This window comes from Pinus tabuliformis, chromosome 9 (assembly GCF_031772625.1).
Source record: "Pinus tabuliformis cultivar Carrire ecotype Pingquan chromosome 9, CPIR1, whole genome shotgun sequence".
NCBI classification, from domain to species: Eukaryota; Viridiplantae; Streptophyta; class Pinopsida; order Pinales; family Pinaceae; genus Pinus; species Pinus tabuliformis.
In genome coordinates, this window is record NC_142307.1 from 1,599,379,752 (window position 1) to 1,599,396,297 (window position 16,546).

Consider the following 16,546-nt stretch of genomic DNA (forward strand, 5'->3'; position numbering starts at 1 on the left):
ATCCCCTTCATATCTGTAGCCCAATCAATTCCCAGCAATGCTGGGTAAGGATTGCTATCGTCAACAATTTCTATAACTTCGAAATCGGTCTAGGTACTCACACCGTCGATGTCTACCGTTATCCCTTGCAATCGGCCCATTGGTAAGATCTTTTGTTGGTTGGCCATTCATAATTGAATCAGGGACCATTGCAGTGCAGGTTTGCCCATCCATTCCCAGGTTTGTTTAGGCAGTACGTTCACATCTGAGCCTAAATCCAAGATAACTTGATCCATTTCATAGTCACCTATTTGCGAGGTTAGTATCATCTCGCGTCCATTACAGAGAGGATGTCTTCCTATCTTTCGAGTGACCTGTGGTTCACTGAATCCAACGCATCTGGTGATCAGCTCTTACAATCCTTGAACAACTTTACGATCGCACAATAGTTTCATGTAGGTTTCCAGAAAGTTAGTGACCATAGAGATGTCCACTCCTGACTCCATTTGATCCCTCCTATTTGGGGTCGAAGCTTCAGTGAAGCTCCGCTGAACTTCTCTTGGCCCCATCCTTCCTTGATTTGACTCCGCGTGTTGTTCCTCCATAAGTGTGTCACACTTATCCCTGCCTTCAATTCCTCTAGTTACGCTGCTTCTTAGTACCATGTATATGCTAGGGTCCTCTTCGCGAGGTTCTGCATGCATTATTTGGATATTCTGGGTTGGTGGAGCTTGGAGTACTCCCTTTTCACTTAATTGGCCAATTAAAATCAGGCAGTCTATTAATTCGTGATCAAATTTCTCACAGTAAGGGCATGAGATCATGGTTGGGTTAGTGCAGTCGTGTGCATAGTGTCCCTGTCCTCCACAATTATAACAAATTAATTGTCCACGGCCCCGTCCGAGCCCCCATCCTCTTCCCCTACTGCGTCCTTGAAACCCTCCTTGCACCTCAGTCTGCACTAGGTAGGCTGGGGTTCTCTCTAGCATCCAGTCGTAACTTCGGCACATTCGTTCATCGTGTCCCACCGATCGGCAAAAATTGCAATACAGTTGTTGTGAGGTCTGATTGTATTTCTATAATAGGTGGCAGTTATTTGTCGCATGCTTCCCTCCCTCCTGGGAAATTGTGCACCAAAGCGCCTACGTAGTACTTGGTCCTACTTGTACTTCTACCTTTAATGACATTGGACCTCCTCTTGCCAGATAGTTCAAGAGAACCAAGCAATGGTCCTTGTTGTGCGTTTGGATTTTACATTTGATACAACCTATCTCCAGGCGCACCTCTAGTCGGGACATTCTTCCTTGCTTCAGGCTCTGTACTTCCAGGCTCAAGTTTTGAAGTTGCACGTGGATTTGCTGAACTCCCAACCCTAGGTCTGGTATTGGGGTCGCGTGTAGCCTCATTGTTGTCTCCAGTGCCTCGGCTTGGGTTGAGATCTTATGCTGTGACAAAGCCATCCTCAAATGGGGTGTCAAGGATGCCACAAACCATGTGCAATGCTGCCCATCTGTTAAGGTCATGTTTGCTTCACGAATAGTACTTTTTAATCTTTGGTCCAGATCCCATGGAGTTTCACCAGGAAACATTGCTATCTCTTTGAATCCAATGACTAACTGGGCTTTAGACTTTGGTCGGCCAAACTCTTTATTCAACGCATCCTGGATCGCTATTATTCCCTCATTCGGATGGTTGGTTGAGTATTTTATGTACCATGTCAGTGCGCGGTCCTGTAGTGCACTAACCAACATGGCCTTTTTAATGTTTTCATCTGTTATGCCTTGCGCGTCCCATACAGATTTTATCACAAACCAAAACTGACTTGGCTCTTCATTCCCTATACCCTGAAAGGTCGGTAACTTGACTGCGGTCACCATCCCGGCTTTTGGTGGTGGAGGGGGTGGCGAAGGTGTTGGTGTGGATGGACTCGACGTGGGTGAAGTGGGTGGCAGTGTAGACGGAGGTGGTATCAGTGGGAAGCGTTCTTTAATCAATCAGACCGCACTTCCTGGCAAGAACCTAGCGAGATCCTCCTCACTTTCCCACGAGACAAAAATCAACGGGTTGTTCTCTACTTCTCCTGTTCTTCGATAACCCTTTCCACTCCACATTACCCCAGACATCAATACATGCACAGAATCTATTTTTCGCACAACAACATCTTAATCGAAGTATTCAATGATTTGATGTACCTACCCCACGGTCCTTGGAGAAAGTGCCTTTCTACTTCACTGTAACTTACGGTTGTATCTATCGTGAATTCAGTGATAAATCCCCCAATGATCCGATCTAACCAGTGGTCTACCACACGTGCAATTCTATCTTCGGTGGCTTCCAGCCTTCGCACTAGTTCCGAAGTCCACACTATGGGCTGGTCCAATCTACACCTTCCCACGCTATTCGATCCACTTATACAATTCTATCAGGAATGTTACAAAGAAGATCTCATGTATGTCCGTGAATATATTGCGATCCAACCACTTTTCCTCTAATATCCGTGAGTTTCTATTCTCCTGAACCACGAACTCGTGGAGCTTCAAAGCCCACCAATCTTCGAGTTCTTTCTTTGTAGGATTCCAATGTTCCCACATTAGACACCCCTTAGGCAAATAAATGTCCTGGCAATGGAACCGTTTGTTGGCTTATAGGGGCCTAGCCTAGGTTTGGAAGAATTATTTAGCCAAACAAATTCTGTAGCTACCGGCCCTTTCGGCAACAGCCCGCAGAGCAAAGACTGAGGTCTCACCTGAGGTAGCAAGGGAGGGTGTTGGAACCAGGTTTCTGCACCCTTGGGATGTCCAGATGTGGTTTGTGAGATTCGCATGTTGTTCTGCAGCCTCGTGCTTTGTAGATCTGGTTACCCTTATCGCACTTATTACATATTGGATCGATTATTACTACTCTAATCTAGTTAGAGCGGTCTTTAAGAAAACTGTTATTATTTCTGGTTACTTTTGTGCATCAAGAATTAACCCCATTCACAAGCAGTCACAGTAGAAATGTGTAGATCATAACAATTCATTTACCATAAAAGAGTAAAGTCACATTTAACACAGAATTCAGAGTAAACTTATCTTTATTAACAATATTCACCAATACATCCATATCCACCCTACACACTCAGCTGCAGGGGTCCGCGCACACAGCTGTGGACTTTCCAGGCCTCTATGCACACAACTGCAGAGCCTCTACCTACTACCCTTATCCCTCGACTCGGACTTCCAGACGCTTTCAATCTTTCTACTTCAAGTACCCATTACAATTCATATTCTCCAAAAACAACTACCTTTCCCTCATAGATCCGCACTCTATTTACATTACTTTTTATTATTCTCGAGCAGACTACCCTTTGACTCAATCTATTACAATTCGTGATCCATGCTTTCAGCGGAGTCTTTACCCTAAATTTACCCAAAATGTCTAGCTTCGCGCTCGTTAACCGTTGCGTGGGGCTTCCGCTACCCAACACATGTATAGTAGGTCAAACATGCCTTGTGAAGTCATTGTATGCAATTTAGGTCATCATGATGCTATTGGATGTTATGATGCTAATGTGTTGGCTGAGATAGAGCAGGAGATGTAGATCATTATAATGAGGTTGCAACATTGGACTTTGAGGTAAGAGTAGATCGTCATACATGTATTGTATGTTCGACATGCAGGTATGTAAGTTAAGGATTTTTATATGCATTAGGTTTATATACATTATGTTATGTACATTTATTTTGATGTTATCGTTACATTCATGATAGATGTTGGTTGATTAGTGTAGTTATATGCACATGTGTCGGATAGTCAAGAATGATATTAACATGTAGTTGTATGCATTTCTATTGTTTCTTTTTATTAGATAACTTGATGATTATGTTGTATGATGTGGATGAGTATGGTATATAACTTATTGTTGTTATATGCTATTAACTTGATGGTTAGGGTTATTTCATTGAAATATTTATGTTATAATTTGGATTGGTCATATGCATGATGGTTATGTTCATTACCTTAAATATCTTGTGTTATATGTATTATGTTAACCTAGTTTGACCTATGAAGATGGTTATGGTTGCGATATTCAGGTATGAACTGACATATTTGTGAGATGGTGTCATACTAATATAGATTGACTTTTCATATGTGTGAATGATAATTGTGTATGAGTTTATGATGTGAACATGTTAGTTAGATATTGTTATGGATAACATGATCTTTTGAGTGCTTGAGTTGACATGTTGTAAAGTTATATCTCACTAACTAGATTGATTATGTAGACAAGATAGCCTCCCCTGAGGTACAGTACGATATGAGTTTTCTTATGTATTATACTTGGTGTTTCATAGTTCATTATTTCGTCTATTTGATATTTGAGTGTTGGTGCCTATTATGTCATATAATTGGTTTATTTAACATGGTATGTTTACAAGAGGTTGAATAATTGATGAATTGATTAATATGAGTATGTGTTCAAATGATTTTGTTTTAATATGATTGTACTAACATGTATGTGTTGAGACAATTGATATGTACTTGAATGTAGTTGATAGCTGTACTATTTTGACTAATGACTATGAATTGACTATGGATTATGACATGATTGTTATTCTTGGTAATGGTTGATTTCAAATTGATAGATATGATTGCCTTGATATTTGGAACATGTGGTTGACATGTGTGGGCAGTTGTATGGAACATGCTTGGTATTAGTGCGACAAGGTAATAATTGATGTGTTTATATAACTAACAATTGTGTGATGTGACAGTACATGTTAAGACTCGCTTGCAGCAAGGTAAAAAGGTAAAACAAAGGAATTGGACAAGAATTCCTTTGGCTATGTGTTTAATCCCTAATCCCAAACGAATGATTTATTTGCATACAGGAGGTCTTATTAACCTTAATCTAGTTTGATATTATGTGGATACATGCTATATTCATCAACATGTACTTGACAAGTATATTAGTTAGTCTTTAACTACAGGTGGATCTATTAAAGGATTGTAGTCCCTCGAGAGATGACATGGATGTGTTCAGTTGCAAGAATCATTCTTGGCACAACAAGATAAGGTAACTGGTGTATTTTTATTTATATATTGACAATTATGTGTTTATGGTAGTATGATGCAGGGGATTGCATGGCAAGAGATTTCATTGAAATATTGAAGAAGGCTCTGGATGAGTTTCCCTGGGAACAATGGGGATTGAGTCATGGTGTTTGTTTTTAGTATTGTGCTTTTGGTATTTTATGAATTGTTGAGCTTGATTTGTGTCTTTGTTTATGTCTAGTGTATGGCCATACCACTTTGTTTGCGGAGTCATGCTGTTATTGGTTTTCATGGTTTTCTTCTTATTGTTGTTTCTGTTCTTTCCTTTTACATTTTGAGTCTGGGGAATTATTTGGGAAAGAGGATAGTTGATGGAAATCAGGAGAGCTTTGTGGTACCCAACTGATGATATAAGAACCAGATGAAACTTTGTGCATGAGTAAGCGCAACGGAAGGTAAGACTATGAAAATTGGTTGGGCTGGTTGGGTCCATTATGGTAAATGGAAAGTAGCAATGCAGACACAAGAAAGGTAACCAAAAAAGGTAAAGAAAATGGATTAGAGGTGTCATATGATTTGGTTATGTTGGGAACTATTGCTCCCAATGCCTGTGCATAAATAAGTAAGTTCTCTTAACCTACAACTTTTGTCATCTGGTAATTATTTTATGATCATGATTATGTTGAAGTTTATATATGTATACATATATGTAGGTATGTATGTCGTTGTATGACAGGATGATCCAAGTGGATATTGGTGGCCACTTGCAAAGTCCACTTGGAACCCCACCATCATTTCTTTCAGCTTTTCAGATTCCTTAATTGTAGGACATCTTACTATTTTTAGCAGTTTTTTCGGGTCCTGAACTTCCGGAGTCATTTTGAGGCCCTAAACGACGTATTTTGGGAAAACTTGGAGAAACATGGGTCCATGGACCGATGTTGAACTTCCCAAAGTTGTAGTTCTCGGATAGATCTTTCTAACGAGATATTGTTCACGTCAAATGGAGATCGTATGCCAAAGTTACAACCTCGGGAAGTTGATGTACCAATTTACCCAAACGGGGCCCAAAATTTGGCATTCCATCTTCTAGGGTTAGATTTTTGGATGTTTAGGGTTTTCCAGTATTTCTCAACAATAAATAGGCCTTCAAGCCTCATTGTAACATAGTTCAAAGGCATGTAGCCACCACATCTCATCTCAGAGATAAGCTACCATCGCCCTAGTTGGTTTATTTCCATGTCTATTTGTAAGCATATTTCAGTATTTTATAGTAATGAAATGAAGTATTATTTCCACTGCATCTCTATATTTATGGTTATCTCTGTAATTTTTTTCATTCCCATTTAAATCTGGATCAGTGATATAAGAGCAGTCTGTTTTTTCTCTGTTTTTCTTTGCATGTCCCCAACAAGGTCGGGATATAAGGAGTTAGGGCTTGAACTGGTCGAACCTTTGCAATACCAACCTTGCAAATCCTGACGGCCTCCCATGATGGATGAAAAGAAAGACGAGGGGGTAGGAGATACTATCAAAATATTGCTGGAGGAAGCCCTCGAGCGTCAAAGGAACGCGATGATGGACATATTTGCCCAGATCCTTTAGCGCTACCCAGAGGCGACGCATCGGCTTCCAACAGCTACTCTAGAAATGCCATACCCTTTAAGGTACAAGTTAATTTTCAAATCCCCATCTTCGAGGGCCAAATAGATGTGGATGTCATAGATAAATGGTTAAATATGCTAGACGGGTATTTTTCTTTTCATGATTTTTTGAGTCAGGAAAATATTATTTTCAATCTTCTCAAAGCAGCCCCCCACGTCAAGGACTCATGGGAAACCTACTGTGAGTAGAAGGATGAAAGTATAGGCTCACTATTTTCAACCTCACCCACTTGGAATTCATTCTAAACTGCCATCAAGGAGCAGTACTACCCTGTCGAAAGCTATGAGGATTAATACATAAAGTGGACCATGCTACGGTAGGGAAGGGACCAAGGCGTGTCGGAGTTTACCAATATTTTCCATACCCTTCACACAAAGTTGGGTATCAAGGATTTAGAGCAGCATTTGGTACTCAAATACCGTAGCTACCTGTACAAGTACATCCAGGAAGAAATAGAATTCTTGAACATCTCCTCTCTCGGCACAGCATGCCGATATGCCATCAAGGTCGAGCAAAAGTTTAAACAGAAGAAGCAAGACTTTGGATCTGTGAATCTGAAGCAAGGGAAAGGTGCCCCCAAACCACAGAACAAAGTACAAAGCCAAGGCAAGGTGGCCCAAGACAACCCGCCAAAGCTGCAAGAAAATAACAGTTCCGCGAAGTCGAAAAAGGACACAGGAAAGTGGTGTGAGTTCCATAAGAGCTCCACGCACAACAAAAGTGAGTGTCAGGCCAAGAAATCTCTAGTCGCTGACTAAGGGATTCAAAATCAAATTCATGTTTCGAATCTAAGTCAGAACCTAACAAGGGGAATGACAAAGGGAAGCAGATTATCGATGCGGAGCCCAACGCCACCATTGCCACCACGAATATCTAGAAGGAGGAACCCAAAGATCTAGAGGAGGAGGAGCGTCTCTTCCACTCCTAGATGTGGGTAAAGGGCTCCCTGCTATAGTTTATTTTCGAAAGCGGGAGCCAAAAGAACATGATTTTGGCAGAGGTCATGAAGCGGTTGGGCTTACCGACCACAGCACATGCACAACCGTACACCATCAGGTGGCTTCACCAAGGACGGGATCTTCGCATAAGTCAGTAGTGTCACCTTCCATACAACATCAAGCCCTTCACAGATGAGGTATTGTGTGATGTTTCTCCCCTTGATGTTTGTGATGTATTATTAGGGCAACCATACTTGTGGAAGTGATATGTTGTGTATGAATCAAGGCCCTGTGTTGTTACTGCTACTTTTGGAAATAAGTTGTACAGGATACCGGAGGTAGCACCACCTACCACCATCTCTTTGGTTACTTCAAAACAATGGAGTAAGCTCATTTCCAAAACTGGGAATTTTTTTTCCTGATGATACGCCCTCAAGGAAAGAAGAAGATGGTGGTCACAACCTCCAAACAGGGTCCCTACGCACGATAACTACAGATGGACAAGGTCATGGAGGAGTACGAGGACATCTTCACGTCCCTCGTAGAGGTTCCTCTGCACTGTCAGGTCAAGTACTCCATCAATCTATCCCCAGGTGCACCGCTGCCCAATGGACCAATCTATCGATGCTCCATTCTAGAGAACAATGAAATCAAGAGGCAAATTTACGAACTGTTGCAGAAAGGTTACATCCATCTGAGTTCATCGCCTTGTGGGAGCTTGATCATGTTGGTACAGAAGAAGGATGGGACTTGGAGACTCTATATTGACTATCAGGCGTTGAACAAGATCATTGTCCATAATAGGTAATCAATCCCATGGATTGATGACCTCCTAGACCAACGGAAGAGGGAAAGATATTTCAAAAAGATCGATTTGAAGTTAGGATATCACCAGGTACCAATCGAACCCTCTGATGTGTGGAAGACTGCCTTCAAAGCCAAGGAGGGACTTTTCGAATGGTTGGTTATGCCTTTAATATTGATGAATGTTCCTGCAACCTTCATGAGGCTAATGGATGACATCTTGTGGCCATTCACCAACTCATTTGTAGTGGTATACTTGGATGACATCCTATTCTTTAGTTAGATTTGGGAAGAGCACCTCCACCACATCCGACAGGTTCTCCAAACACTGCGACAACACAAGTTATGTGCCAATTTGGAGAAATGCACTTTTGGCATGACCCAGGTTCAATATCTGGGATACATTATTGATGAACGGGGGGTGCATGTGGATCTAGCCAAAAATCCAAGTCATTTGGGATTGGCCATCTCCAACCACTCTGGCAGAGCTTCGAAACTTTCTAGGTCTTTCCAACTTCTACCACAGGTTCGTGTTGGGATTTTCTCATATGACTTGGCCCTTGAGTCAAGTCACCAAGGGAGGAGCGAAAGAAAAGTTATTTTGGTTTGAGTCTCAACATAAGGCATTCACAGAGTTGAAAGATCGCCTCTGCTCGGCACCAATGCTCACATTACCAGACTTGCAACAACCATTTGAGGTCGAGACATATGCCTTTAACTATGCTATTGGGGCAATCCTTACTCAACACGGGCATCCAGTGGAATATCGCAGTGAGACACTTTTAGACACAGTCTGGAAGTATCCCACTTATGAAAAAGAAATGTATTCCATTATGCAGGCCTGTCGACAATGGAAGCATTACATTTTGGGGAAGGAAACGGTCATCCACATAGACCACCGACCCCTGTAGTTCATACAGTCCCAAGGGAAAATGCAGAATGATCACCATCATAAGTGGTCCACATACCTGCAATAGTTCCATTTGAATAGAAGGACAACAACAATAATGTTGCAGATTGTCTCAGTCGACCACCAGTCATGGCGTTAACCACCGTGCTCAACTCTTGTGGGCATGAGAAGTGAGCATACCAAGATGATTTGGGAAGCACACTACAGTCGGGCTGTTGAGCATTTCAGGGTCGAGAAAACAGTGGCAGTACTGCAGAAGTATTTATATTGGCTGAATCTTCAATAGGATGTCAGGAAGTACATCAAATCATGCACTGCCTGCACCATTGCCAAACCGGCCATTAAGAAGCAAGGCGTGTATGCCCCACTGCCTACCCCTAGTCGACCTTGGGAATCCATCTCCATGGATTACATGTCGGGAATTCCTTCTACTAAGCATGGAAATGATTGTGTTTTTGTGGTCATCGATAGGTTCTTGAAGATGGCCATTACGACAGCCTACAAGAAGAATATCACAGCAGAAGCCACTGTTAAACTCTTCTTTGAACGAGTGTGGGTACACTTTGGGATCCTGCAATCTATCATCTAAGATTGGGACAACAAGTTCCTCAGTAAATTTTGGTCCAGCCTCTAGTCGATGCTGGACACCAAATTCACTAAGTCCACAACCTTCCATCCTCAAATTGATGGTCAGATAGAGGTTGTGAACATGATGATCGTACACATTTTGCGCATGTACAACTCAAAGCATCCAGGCACATGGGATGAGAGCATCCCCTATGTTTATCACAGCTACAACTGGGCTCTCCACAGCTCGACTGGCCACAACACTTTTCAGGTGGACTTGGGATTCCAACCAGTATGTCCCATTGATGTGGCCATGCCATTTGCAGCGACTCACATAGATTCGGCTCATGTCCAGTTTGAAACAAATAAGGCAAACAACTTCATTGACCACATCCAACATATTCACCAATAGGTCCATGACATTCTAGAGAAATCAAATGCAAAGTAAAAGCAGCGACATGATCAATATCGGGTGCCACAAAAGTTTCAGGTGAGCGACAAAGTTTGGTTGCATTTGCAAAAGGAATGCCTTATCGGAGCCTATCAGAAACTCAAACCACTCTGATATGGTCCTTACACTATTACCAAGGTTGTGGGAGATAATGCATTTGACCTCAGCATTCCCCCATTCCTTGGCCTGCCCCCAGTGTTCAATGTGGACCGCCTTTGACCATACTTTCCACCATTACTAGACACATCCAACGTTGCAGAACAACTCACACCCACAAAGTTAAATCCATATTGCATGGAACAAGTTGCAACTGATCGGATCATGGAAAAATAGATCAAGCCCACTCACCAGTAGAATATCCAACTGTATCGAATTGTCAAAGCAGGCCAAGTCCTTCACCAGGGAAAGTGGCTCACTGACCAAATTCAACAAAATTTTCCTCATCTCATGGAGGAACTCAATGCAATGGGGACCATTTCTTCCTAAGGGGGGGGGGATGATCTAGGTGGATATAGGTGGCCACCCACCAAGTCCAATTGGACCCCCACCATTGTTTCTTTCAAATTTTCAGTTTCCTTAATTGTAGCATAGTTTACTATTTTTAGCAGTTTTACGGGTCCTGAACTTATGGAGCCGTTTTAAGGCCCTAAACGACGTTTTTTGGGAAAACTAGGAGCAACATGGGTCCATGGACCGATGTTTCTCTTCAAAAATTGTATTTATCTGATAGATCTTTGTAACGAGATATTGTGCGCGTCAAATGGAGATCGTATGCCAAAGTTACGACCCCGGGAAGTTGATGTACCAATTTACCCAAACGAGGCCCACAGTTTGGTGTTCCATCTTCTAGGGTTAGGTTCTGGATGTTTAGGGTTTTCCATTATTTCTCAACAATAAATAGGCCTTCAAGCCTCATTGTAACACAGTTCAAAGGCATGTAGCTGCCACATCTCTTCTCAGAGATAAGCTACCATCGCCCTAGCTGGTTTATTTCCATTTCTGTTTGTAAGCATATTTCAGTATTTTACAGTAATTAAATGAAGTATTATTTCCACTGCATCTCTGTATTTATGGTTATCTCTGTAATTTGGTGCATTCTCATTTAAATCCGGATCACATGATCATGATTGTTTTATGTTAATGTTTATATACATATGTATGTATCCATGTAACTATGTTACTATCCGACAGGGTTGTTAGGGATCATTCTTGTGGAGTAATGATTGCTAATGCAAGAGAACAACATGAAGAGGTTCCTGGTCTTATGAGGAATCAATTGGGAAGAGTAGTCACAACAAATATATGAGGTCAGTATCATGTGGATATAATTTGATATTGTATACTTGTATTATGCCTATGTCTATGTTATAACAGGTAATGTTGAAGGATACATCAACAAAGTGAAAGCAGTGTGGTCTACAACATGCTAGGATAAGCATGGATGAGATATCGAAAGCAAGGTTTCTTGGACAATGTGGTTTTGGATGTGGTACTACTGTTATGCATACGTTGTATATATTGTACATGTTGCATCTATGATGTGTGAACTTGTGGTGTTGTGTATATATAGTGTGTGTACATGTTGTTTATGCAATGTTATGTACAGGATGGTACAGATAGTGTTGTATGAATGTTACATATTCAATATTGGGTTTAAATGGTGCTATGTACATGTTGGATATGTGGTATTGTGTATATATTGTATTGTGTGCATGATGGATATGCGGTGTTGTGTGCATATGGTGCTATGCGCATGTTGGATATGCAGTGTTGTGTATAGATGATGCTATGTACATGTTGGATATGCAGTGCTATGTACAAGTGGTGTTGCATGCATGTGGTACATTGGTACTATGTACATATGGTGTGGTGTGCATGATTGTACAAGTGGTGCCGTGTGTGTGTGGTGTTGTGTACACATTGTACAAGTGGCATTGTGTGCATGTGGTGCTATGTACATGTCATGCATATGGCACTATGTACATGTGGTGTCGTGTACATGTCGTGCATGTGGTACTGTGTACATGTGGTATTGTGTATGCATTGTATAGTGGTGTAGTGTACATGTGGCATTGTGTACACATTGTGCAGGTGGTGCCATGTACATGTGATGTTGTGCACACGTTGTGCAGGTGGTGCGGTGTACCGGTGGTACTGTGTACATGTTGTACGTATGGTACTGGTGTACATGTGGTATTGTGTGCATGTCATTGATGTTGTGTTATGGGCATGCAGTATTATGTATGTGCATCATGTAGTCATGGTATTGTGGCATGTGTACTCGTTGTGTTGTGCTCTGTGTAGTTACATGTATTGGGTGGTATTGCACATCAGGTATAGATGATGCACTGTGTTGTACACTGGTTGTAGGTGTATGAGTTGTACATCAAGTGTAGGTGCATGTATTGCATGATGTTATGTGTTAGGTGTGGTTGTATGTGTGCATTGCACACTATGTGTCTATGCACATGGTTGAGGATGAGGCGTTGGGTGTTTGTCGAGTGTAGAAATTGAGCCGAAGTGTGTATGGAATAAAGACGAAGGTAGAAGCTAAGGATTGATGAAAGGATAAGTATTAACATTTTATTTCATTTTTATTATGCATGTGATTTATGACTATGGTATATGATGATTATATGGGATCTATAATTTTGATCTATGATGGTTACATGTCATTTATGATTTTGATGGTTATGTTTGAGCTAACCCGATGCGATATTCTTATACATGTTGACTTGGTCAAAGATGCTAGTTTGACTTCTTGTGACAGGAAGTGAATGAGATTCCAAGTGTAACTTATTGACGAACTACCAATGAGGTATGATTTGAAGTTATTTCAATTTATTTTGAATCTAATGGAAGTTATGTTCTTGGTACAGGAAGAATGAACATACCCAGTTGGGTAGTTGAAATCAACTACAAGTATTAGCAGCTTAATATGGTGGTTTAGTGGTTGCTTATGGTGGTTTAGTAGTTGCTTTATGATGGTTTAGTATTTTATTATGTTGGTTTAGTATATGCTTTATGGTGATTGATATATGCTTTATGATGGTTGATATATGCTTTATGTTGGTTCATACGTGCTATATAATGTTTTGATATATGCCTTATGATGTTTTGATATTTGCTATATGATGATTAGTGTATGATTGATATATGTTTGGTATATGATTTGGCATATGTTTTGGTATATATATTTTGATGATGTTGTTATATGTACACATGTGTATGGATGTAAATACCATAAGGAGCTAAGTTATAAAGCTCCACTATGCGGTATGGGTGTAATGCTATTATGCTAACATGTGGTTATGTTATCATGATGTTATGATGTCATATGAATTTTCTTAAGCAGAAAGATCATTGTAAACACCATAATGAGCTGTGTTATAAAGCTCCAATATGCGGTATGTCGTCACGTTATTATGATGTTATGTCTTGAGCAGATCTTTCATTATAAATATTGCATCGAGCTGGGCTATAAATTTTCATGAGCAGTATGCTTATTTTAGTAGGTTGCTAAGGTATATGTGTGATTGAACACTGAGGACAGTTTTCCCCCAAGGGAGAGGGTTCTGTAACAGCCATGGTGAAAATTCCATGTAAAAATATATAAATACCATGGATGATGGGACACATATTCCAAGCTGAATGGTGGGCAGGACATCCTAGTGTGTGTTCATTTGGTTGTTTATGACTAAGGAAATTGGAAAAGGAAATGGCTAAGGCATTAAAAAGGGACAAAAGGTATTTTGGCACATTTATTTATGGAAATAATGGAAACTAGGAGAAAAGGTAGGTGAAAGGTCTCATTTTACATGTGAGGAGGAAATTGAAGGAAAATAATGGAAAATGAAGAAAATAGAGGCCTCATTAATAAAGAGGCTTATGAGGATCAGTGGGAAAGACTTGGTTAGTTTAGTTTTGGAGCTCTCTCATTATTCTCTCTCTTTCTCTCATACTCTTGGTTACTTAGAGTTTTTTTTGGAGCACTTTGGCATTGGAGCAAGAAAAGAAAAGAAGGCAAGAGGAAGCAAGGATCAAGTAGGGAAAGGCAAGATCAAGCTTCTACAATAGGCTTCATTGTAGGTATCAACTTGCACGTGTATTTTCCTTGATAGATTTGGCATGAATGGGATTGCATGTGTTTCTTTTCTACCATGGCATGGGTTTTGCCATGTGTGACAGTATTTTTCAGCCTAGCCTTGCCATTTCCTGATAGCTTTGATGAGATGGGTTCTCTCATGCATTTTGTGGGGGGATGGCCGGATCGGATTCGAAGCTTAGTGGGGTGGATCTCCGAATTGACAAACACATGGTGGTAATGGTCCCTGAACCAGACTGAGGATGCACGAAGCCACTAGCCTAGTAACCCCTGAAATAGACTGTGGGTTTCGGTAAAGCCAAATTGTGTGCCTTGGTGGGCCTAGGAATCCTTGCCAGTCAATTGAGGGATATATGGTAAAGCTGAGAGGTGTATTTTCTCTCCGTTGGGCCTAGTGATTCTGGGATGGAATGCACGGTAAATCCCAGAGAGTATGTCTCAGTGTAGGGCCTAGTGATCCCTAGATCAGACTACAGATGCATGTTAAATCCTGAGAGACTAGGAGGCACTCAAATTCCTCACGGTGTAGGCAGAGAACTCCAGTGGCATCCACATTGATTAGTTTTTTTTTTTATGTGTTCTATGAGTCCCACATTCATGCTTGGAATATGACACGGGGGTGATTGTTTGAAGAGAGACTTGGCTCATCCAATCTATGGTCAGGTGGAATGTGGTAGTCCCATCACTGATTGGTTCATTGCATTCATGCGAAAATGTACCGATATATATATATATATATATATATATATATATATATATATATATATATATATATATATATATATATATATATATATATATATGGATTTTGATGGCTGATATGTTTATTGTATTTATGTTCCTATTATGTTTGCTATATGCACATTTACCCCGGAGGTTGTTACAATTAGTGGAACAAATTGACTTGTTGGCTTTGTGGCCAACCAGGACACACTTCAAATCGCTGCCCCCTAGCAAATGAATCTAAGAAAAACAGAGGGAAGAAATCCTTCGAAGCAGCAAAGAAGAAAAAAGTAGTAAAGGTAGAAAGCATGGTGTCAATCATGTGTTACAAATGTGGTTCTAAAAACCACAAGTCTGAAAAGTTCCCTAGCCTCTCACATAGAGAAAAAATACAACAACAAAAAATCTGCTCAACTTTAGAATCCTCTGAATATTCTTCCTCCAAATCCTCTGACGAAGAATTGAATATGCACATGAATGAATTCAATTGTACTGATTCAGAAAATTGTCAATGTGAATAATGCATTGAATCAGAAAGCTCTTCTGATGAAGAAATTGTCTCTAAACCAAAAGAAAAGATTCTCATGGCACATAAAATAGATGATGTCAAGGAAAATTTACTTTCTCAAATCAAAACATTCGAATAAAGAGAAATGAAAGAAAGTTACTTGAAACTTTTTTGAGTACCATGCACAAAAACCAAGGCAGCAGTAGTAAAGCTGCTTCAAAAACTGAATCCAAGGCATTATTCATTGATGCCTCTTTTGAAAGAAATACAAGAGCCTTCCAAAGAAGCCAACAACAATCTAAGGCTAGATCCTTAACATTAGATGAAGTCAGCCAAGAAATTCATCATCTTAAGAAGGAAATTTCCTCCCTAAAAACAAAGATCTCTGAGCTGGAAAAAGGAAAGGCCCCTAAAGAAGAAAATGATGAATATTCTACCAACCCAAATGTTGAAATCTTTGAAGGAAAACAGGATGACTTTATGGATTTCAGAAATACGAGAGTCGTGACTAACCAATATCAACAACTTCATGTTATGTGTGATATCTGTATAAATGGTGAAATGTTTTCCCTAAAGACACCTATTGACTTAGGAGTAGATGTCAATATACTAAATTCAAAGATAATACCTGCAAAATATTGGGTAAAGTCCTTTAGACAGGTAATTGGGTTAGGGAACAAATATTTATTGTATGAAGTTCCTCAGGCTTCTATCTTCTTAAAAGACATTCTATAAAACTAAAATTTATTGTTGTTGACATTCCTATTGGTTGCATCTTATGAAATGTATTTCTGGCTATTGTAGAGCCACATGGATCAGCGAAACTAAAAAATGGAAAGGATGGCTACTTTATATCTAT